General features: G+C 47.3%; 1 protein-coding gene across 3 annotated transcripts in view; it reads right to left on the reverse strand.

Moving 5' to 3' along the window:
- Window positions 1–7,865: 7,865 nt before the first annotated feature.
- Window positions 7,866–7,995, reverse strand: part of MEIS1 (Meis homeobox 1) — a 144,895-nt gene continuing 144,765 nt past the window's right edge. For all 3 annotated transcript variants that reach the window (XM_068976446.1, XM_068976367.1, XM_068976276.1), the window contains exon 13: window positions 7,866–7,995. This exon is cut by the window's right edge and continues 1,260 nt beyond it. The gene's annotated coding sequence lies outside the window, so the exon portion shown is untranslated.

Here is a 7,995-nt window from a genome sequence, read left to right on the forward strand (position 1 = left end):
TGTGTGTGTGTTTATGTTTTAATCATGTTCGTTCCATAAATAAATAATATCTGAAACGAGACTAATTTTTCATTATTTTAACCGTGGGCTATAACACTAAATATTAAAAATAGAAAATGTACAGAATGCCAGATCCCCAGCCAAATAGGAGAAAGACTTGTGTTGATTGGTTAAAATCAAGGGGTTTCATTTGTGTGTTTTGAAAATCAGAGTATTATGCTAAAAAATGCTATCTCAACTGACAAAGCCCAAAGTTTTATTCTCCCTCTAATATTTTATGTTAACGACAAGACACCATTTATAGTAAATACATGCGTGGCTGCATATCCATTTCAGTTCAAGCATTTTCAAAGAACAGAAGTGCCAGAATATTTAAATAATACAAAACATATATTATTTCAAAGTGATTTGACAGAATTCCTGGGAAATAACACTTGTTCAAAGAATATGCCTTTTAGAGAAATATTACATGGTGGTTCAACACAATTAACACTTTTTTTTACCTTTATTATTAAAGTTATTTTTCCAAGGGTTGTATTTTTGCCCTTTGTTTTTCTATCATTAGATTTAAGGTTTTATGTCAAGACGTCAAACTACCAGGACATACTATTTTATTTAACTAGTCCTCACTTTCTTTCATGGTGAAGGCTTTTCATCTGGATCTTTTTATTTAAAATTGATGTATATTGTTAAGAAATTATTTCTAGAACTTTAAAAATAAACAACGTCTTCATCTTTTTTTTTGGTAGTCTTATTGACATAGAAGAAGTCATCTTCAGAGGACTGGAAACTTTTCTTTTTGGTAATAAAGTCTTGCAATGTTTAAAATAAGCTCTGCTTAATTTTATCTTTGAAGGATTCCCTTATCCTAATGTTTGAGATGATTAATTAACAGTCTCCTTTTTTCCTCTTTCCACAAATTAAAATGATAACCAAACCTGGAATACTTGTTTCCTTTCTAAAACCTTTCAGCTAAATGAGTTAAGTTGATGTCGACTCCCTCCATCCCAGTTACACAAGCACAGTTTTCACTGTGACAGTCCAATAATGCATTTAGTTTAAAATTACACTTGGACCTTTCCTCCTTTGTATTTTTTTCATTTACTTCAGTGCAACAAGATGACTTGATTTTCTTGGGATTACATGAACTCCATTCAGTGTTACTGGGACATTTCTGCTCAACTAAATACTTGCCTTAATAGACAAATGAACTTCTTTTTATTTGCTGGAGTTTGTAGATGGTTTTAGACACAGAGAGTGCAACTGATTTAGTTATTGTTGTTGTGAGAATCGAACAGGCACACAAGTCATTTATCTAAAACGAAGAGATATGACTCTGTAAAAGGGAGAAGCAAGGGCAGAATCATGGGGAATTATTTCAGTTTATAGCTCTTATTAATTAAACCGGATGTGGTTTTATTCTTTAGCACCGACCTTGTTAAATTCGCCCAGATACCTCTCCCCCTTAGCCCATTTTTTCATTCTTTAGATAACTTGCGTCCCTTGTTGATGGGGGTTGCTTTTGCTACATTATATCAGTAAAATTGCTGTGCAAAATTGCGTGCATCTTCAGACGGTAGTATCCCCGCACCCCTTCCGGAAAAAAAAAAAAAAGAGAAATAAAAAAATGCTTCTCCCTTTCAGTTTTAGCATCTTGTTTCGTTGAAATGCGAGACAGGTACTTGATTTAGCATTTAAGCAAAAGGTTATACAAACCGCGTTTTAAAAAGTGTTGGGATGTCCGACAGGGTCAGCCCCAGATCAGATCATTTTTTGAATGCAGACCTAAAGATAATGAGTACTTGTTGTATTAAAGGGGACAAACAGTACTTTGGCTTCCTCTGACCCCAGAAGGCACGGCTCGGTTTCATTGATCATCCTCCTTTATGAGATAATGCAATTACAAACATCAATAAGGGGCTGCAAGGGGAATCATTATGCGGTGACAGTGATAAATGACGGTGCAGAAATAGCATGCTTTTTCCCCCCTAACAATCCAGGAGCCCAGGGGCTCCGGGGGCTGAACACAGTCGCCAAGGAAACAGATGACATCCCAAACGGCACCAAAGGAAAAAAAATGAACAGTCTTTCTTTGCCTTTCACTCTTTTCCGTCTTCCAAAGAGTTAGTTTTGGCTCAAGCAGCAGCTGCCACACAGGCATTTCGTTATTTCAGACATTAAAGACTGCAGCGGGAGGTGGGAGTCTCCTCCTCTTCCATCCCCACCCCCACTAGATAAGACACAAAGCTCGCTGTTCACGGTTTAGGACTACCTGGAAACGCACGTCTTGAAAATCAGATGGGGATGGTGGTGGTGAGGGAAACGGGGTTCACACAGCCTTTGCGTTGTGTTATCCCCGCTTGCACGATTGTCGGATGGAAACTGAGTCTGCAGAAAAAGCTGGCGCCTCGTGGGTCTGCCAGTAAGGACGGGGGCGCGTGGCTCGCCTCCATCTCCCTGCGGTGCCAGACGCTGCTCAATGCCAAGGCGGGGGGTGGGGGGGTGGTATCGGGGGGGATGGGAATGGGGAGCAGGCGGCTACTAGGGGTGTTTGCCGCTTCGCTGGCTTTCTTTGAGATGGAATTATCAATGGGCGCAGGGATCTTCCCTAGATCGAGGAATCCGGTTGTTTAAAGCCCCAGGGTGCCCTCAGCAAGTGGCTTCAATAGGGCTTCGTTGAACGATCCCCATCTTCGCGTGTCCTGGGCTGGTGGCTGAAGTAGGCGGGTGCGAAAAAGTGATGGGTTACCCGGACTGCGTGCTGGACCTGCATGCCTCGGGACACTAGGAAGGGAAGGGGAATTCGCCACTTTGCGGGGGAAGGAGGAGGAAGAGAGAGCAGAAGTGCGGGGTGGGGGGCGCTCCCCAAGAAGAAAACTGAAAGGAGGAGGAAGAAAGCGAGCGAGAGCAACCCCACCCTTCGAAAAGGTCGCTATCCTTAAGAAAGCAGACACGGGGTTCCCTGACCCCTGCAGGAAACGCCCCAGCGTGGAACGCGCGACCTGGGCGCTGCCTGCCCTGCCACTCGTGGCCCCCGCCCTGAGGAGCCGGCTGCGCGGGTGCGCAAGCAAGTGACTGTATTCACTGCTTCCCCAGTCGGCGAGGTCCCGGGACTCGTTTTCCGCCTGGAGATTAAGATCATTGCTCGCGTAATGAACTTAATGCTTTAGGGTAGAGGTGAGTTTGTCTGCGAGTGGGCAGGGGTAGGAATTACCGACCCGATCGATGGGAGACTGGCTTAAAACTAAATCCCTTTTCTCCAGGGCTTCAGCGCCTAGGTTTCCCAGCGGTGGGCTGAGCGCGCCGGGCAGGTTAGAGGCAGGGCGTGGAGAAGCGACCCCAGGGCTCGGCCCGCCAGAACTGAAACCCTAAAATGCCCATCTCCCCATCGAGACCCCCGGGACACCAGTTTTTACGGCAAAGGCTCTTAAAAGCTCCAGTGTTGACGAACTGATGGCTCAATATGTTGTTTGTTTTTCCTTTACAGCTCTGCCTTGGGAGAGAATGCGGCGGACTCGTCAGGCAGATTGGGCCGAAAAGAGAGAGTCTCCCCAACCCCTCCCCCCGCTCCTCCCCGCCATCAGCGACTCCCTCAAGGGGCGATTTCCCACCCTCTCTTCACAGCCCTGTCCTGGGCCTTGGGATTCCCAACCTCGTGTAGACTCTGCACCTGGCTACCTAGGTGCCACGGGATGCCCCACAGTCAAGTGGGTGAGGGGTGGTCGGGGAGAGGGGAGTGAAACGGGGTGACATGGCAGGCCACACAAGGCACCCCACGACCCAGTTCCACGCCACTCCAGCCGACGTCCAGGCGCCTACCAGGGAGCTCCAAATCGTCAGGATTTTACTGTCTATACAGCCGAGGGCCTGCTGGGATCCGAAAGGCTGGAGAAAGTCTGCAGAGGTTTAAAAGTGATCCGGAGGAGCTCCTACCTAATGCATTGAGTGCTGCCCACGGCTCCCCTACTGCGCCCCCACAGCGGGCGCTGCCCGGGTCCCAAATGCCCCCAGGCCCCAGGCTCTCGCAATCCCGCTCCCAGAGTCCACCAAGAAGCCTCTAGCCCACCGAGTCGAGCTGTTCGGAGGGAACGAGGCCCGGAGTCCCCTAGGAGGTGCCTCTCCACAACCTTCTGCGCTGACACGGGGTCGCCTCGTCTCCAGAGACGAAGTCTGCAGCCCCCTTAGACTTGACTTTTCAGTTGGGTTGGGGAGGGGATAGGAGGCTAGTGGAGGTGCCGGAACCGCCCCCTTTCTCCCACACGCCCCCCACCCCCGCCCCCGGGTGCTCTGGGCTCTACGCAGAGACCTGTCCGCCCTGCACCTGCCGGGGGCCAGGACTCAGGGTTAGGACTCAGTGGCAGCCGCGTTCCGGCCCGGATCCCCTCAACTGCCGCCGCGGCCCGAAGGATCTCTCGGCGCGCGGAGGCCGGCCCAGCCCCAGCCCCAGCCCCAGGCCACAGGCATCTCCCTCCTGCCCGGCAGCAGACTCGGGGGGCGCTGCACTCGGCAATGAAGCCTGAGCGCAAAGTCTGCGCGCCGCGTGGGAGACGCGGGCGGGAGGGGGCGCGTGGCGATGGTGCTTTTTCTTTTCAGAACCTTTCGACTTCACTACAAACTTTCTTAGTAGGCGCCTGGGCCCCAGGGTCGGAGCCTCCCACCGCCGCTCCTTCCTCTCCCTCCTCCCAGCCCCCTCGAGCCGAGCGAGGCAGAGCCTCCGGCAGCCGAACTTCACCTCCCACTGCGGGGACCCCGGCGCCCCGAGCGCCGCCCTCCCCACCCCGTCCCCAGGCTCCGCGGGGGTGCTTCTCCCCGGAGCGAAGCTCGCCGGCCGGGCGCTCTGGAAGGAGACACCCGCTGCCTCCCGAGGAACTCCTAATACCATCCATACAGCTTTAATGCGTTTATAATTCGATAAGTGATTTCAATTTGAAATTGTTAGTAACTAATTTTATGGGTAATTTTTCCACATCAAATATTTAAGCATCAGATTAAGGGAGCCAGTTCCGACACAGATAATAAGGGGGTTCCCCCCCCACCCCCCGCGGCCCCCCGCCTCCCTCGGATTCCTACCGAGTCGTTTTTCCAAATCCCCAAAAGATGGCAGTCGAAGCCGACGTTCTTCTTTTCCTGCGGCCCTGCGAAGGGAGGGGCAGAAAGAGGGAAGAGGGAAGGAGCGAGAGAAAGGGGGAGTGAGGGAGAGAGAGGCAAAGGGAGAAGGAAAGAGACGAGAGAAAGGAGAGGGAGAAACTAGACGTTGCACGGGCTTTTCAAAGGTCATTCTTTCACACATGTCTAATATAGGCAAGAAGCAGCGGTGAATTCCCTGGAAATGTCCTGGCAGAACAGAAAGCCAAAAAACGTGCCTTGTGGGCTCAGAGCAGAGGATGTGAGAACCTCAGCACTCTCAGGCTCACCCCTCCATTCACAGCAGAAGCAGGATAGGGGAGCCTGTATTTCTTTGTATTTAACGTTATATACATACTGTACAACTCAGAGGCTGTTTCCTCCACAGGACTCTGCCAGTTACCTAATGTGGGGGTGAGGAAAGCTGATGGGTGGGGGGCGGATTGCTGTGGGCGGAGGGGAGGCTGGGGCCAGAAGCGGATGAATTGCAGACCAGTTGCCAAAACTTTTTTTTTTTTTTTCCCCTGCTGCTGCTGCTGCGGCTGCCTTTGCTGCTGCCTTTGCTTTGAATGTGGGTAACTAGGAAACAGCAAGCCGTCTGAGAAGACGGAATTTCCAACGTGTAAAATGTTCTTAACGGAACCATTGAGCGAGTGCAATAAGGCGTGAGGGGGAACTAATCTTCCCATTTAAATGTTTGTGGCAATTTTATCTAAATGAATTTTAATGCTAAACGAGGGTAATTCCCCATTTGTAGCGCGTTTACTTCTCTTTCCTGTGCTTCTAAAGCAGTCGAACATCATGCAATGAACAATAACAATAAAAATACTGTCAAGGCATATTATTCATTTCGAATGTGTTATAATTACAGCTGATTAAATATGATAGGAGAATTTTAATTTTTTCGGAAAAATATTTAAATCATATTTAAAAGTAGTCTCATTCAACCGGCGCGCCCCCTCCCCAAATAAAAATAAAAAGCAGGTACAATTGCGTGCCCTTGTTTAGAAGAGGGCGTTTTGTTTTTGCCTTTTAAGAAACATCAAAAACGCTCTCAGCACCTCTATTATTTCCCTCTTTCGGTTAAGTGTCCTCAGTAACCTCCGAGCTGGCTCTGAAATTTACAAGAGGAAAAGCTAAAATAGCATTAAGGGGGAGGTGGGGGTGTCCAGGCAGGGGGAAAAAGGACCCGCCAGAGAGCAAGGTTCTCACAAAACAGGCACGCAGAAGGGGAAACGCAGGGAAAGAACAGTTTGTTTTATTTTTTTCTGATTCACTGAACACTAATGATCTTGAGTCTTCATAGCCTCCATATTCCCTAATTCTTCTTCACTTGGACCCCTCTCCTTCTCCCAGGGCCTGCCCCCACCGCCCCACCCCTCCTTCCTCCCCTCCCCTTTCTTTCCCTCCCCCACCCGGCAAGAGCTTCCTCTAGAATAAAGACTGAAAATAACCAACTCACCCAGGCATGTACTGGAGAGGAGGGGCAAATGGCTGGTTAGTTTATAAAGTTTATTATTAATTTTTAAAGTAAATAAATGGTTGTTAACGGCTAGTAACCACCTATCAAGAGAGAATTATTTCACGAATATGGACTATTTATGTAGACGAAGAACTGCCACTGGGTCCGAATGGGAAACTGAAACAATCCCCTAGATAGGGTGGGGGCGGGGTAGGGCGGAGGGCGCTGCGTGCGAGGCTGCAGAAGGTCGAGCCTCGCTCTCTTTCTCCGGATCCACGTGTTTAGGAACCAGACCCCATAAACAAAAGGTGAGAGAGTGCACGGCCGCTCCAGCAGGTGAGTCAGTCAATCACACGCCACCTAGTAAACCCAACCCGCAGCTGGTTTCCCTTTTCAAATAGAAAATAGAATTGTTCAGGGCGGGTTTATAGGGTGACACGGGCCTGAATGTCAGGCTTGAGTTTAAGGCACTCTCCTTCGACCCATCCTTTGTTTACAAAGCAATCACTACTAAAAGCCTGATTTTTTAAAAACGAATTTGCCTTAATTAAAATATTTGTATATTTTCCTTAGCTTTGGGAAGCACTTTTTATAGCCGCAATTTTATTTCAATAAAATTATAAGCTATTCCAGCTTAAACATGTTATTTTGTACCATTTAGCTGGCTGCCATGCCGAAATTCTGTACAGCTGTTCTGGAAAATTGGTTAATAACCAGTTTGATCCAATGAGAACATAGAGCATATTTATAAAAATTAGATTTTTGAAGTCTGGTCTCTTCATCCATATAGTTAATTTCCTAATAAACATATACTGCTCATCCTAGGTAACATCCTTAGTGAAAGACGTAACTCAGTTCTTTAGGTTTCCCATCATGTGCAAGAATAATTTCACTGATATTAGATGAGTAATTCTGTTGGCTGTAATCTGAGTCTACAGTTAGTGTAGTGCCCTTAGGCCTTAAATTTGCTGATATTAGGAGTTCGTTAAGTCAGCTTAAAGAAATCAGTGACTATTATTAAATAATTTACTTTGTGGTTCAAATTTTCAAATGCATATGTATCTGAGGGAGCTAAAATTAATTTTTATATTTACTGCATTCATCATGAAAAATTTGGGGGGCAGTAAACAAATTTTTCAAGCAGTGGAGTCAGCATGACAAAAATAATCTTGTTTTTATTTTAGATTCAGATTTCATTACTGCACTCAAACGACTACAACTGGGCTTGGCGTTATTATACAATCCAAACTGTTTCCGTCAGAAACGCTAAGACTCAGTGTGCAATGATTGTTATTAATAATTAGCTCCTCGGTTTCTTGATAGAAAAAGGCTATCAACAAGCATTTGTTTATCCACAACAAAAAGTATAATTAGCTTATCCCACTTAGTAAATCTTGTATGCATGCCAA

This window comes from Capricornis sumatraensis, chromosome 1 (assembly GCF_032405125.1).
Source record: "Capricornis sumatraensis isolate serow.1 chromosome 1, serow.2, whole genome shotgun sequence".
NCBI lineage: Eukaryota > Metazoa > Chordata > Mammalia > Artiodactyla > Bovidae > Capricornis > Capricornis sumatraensis.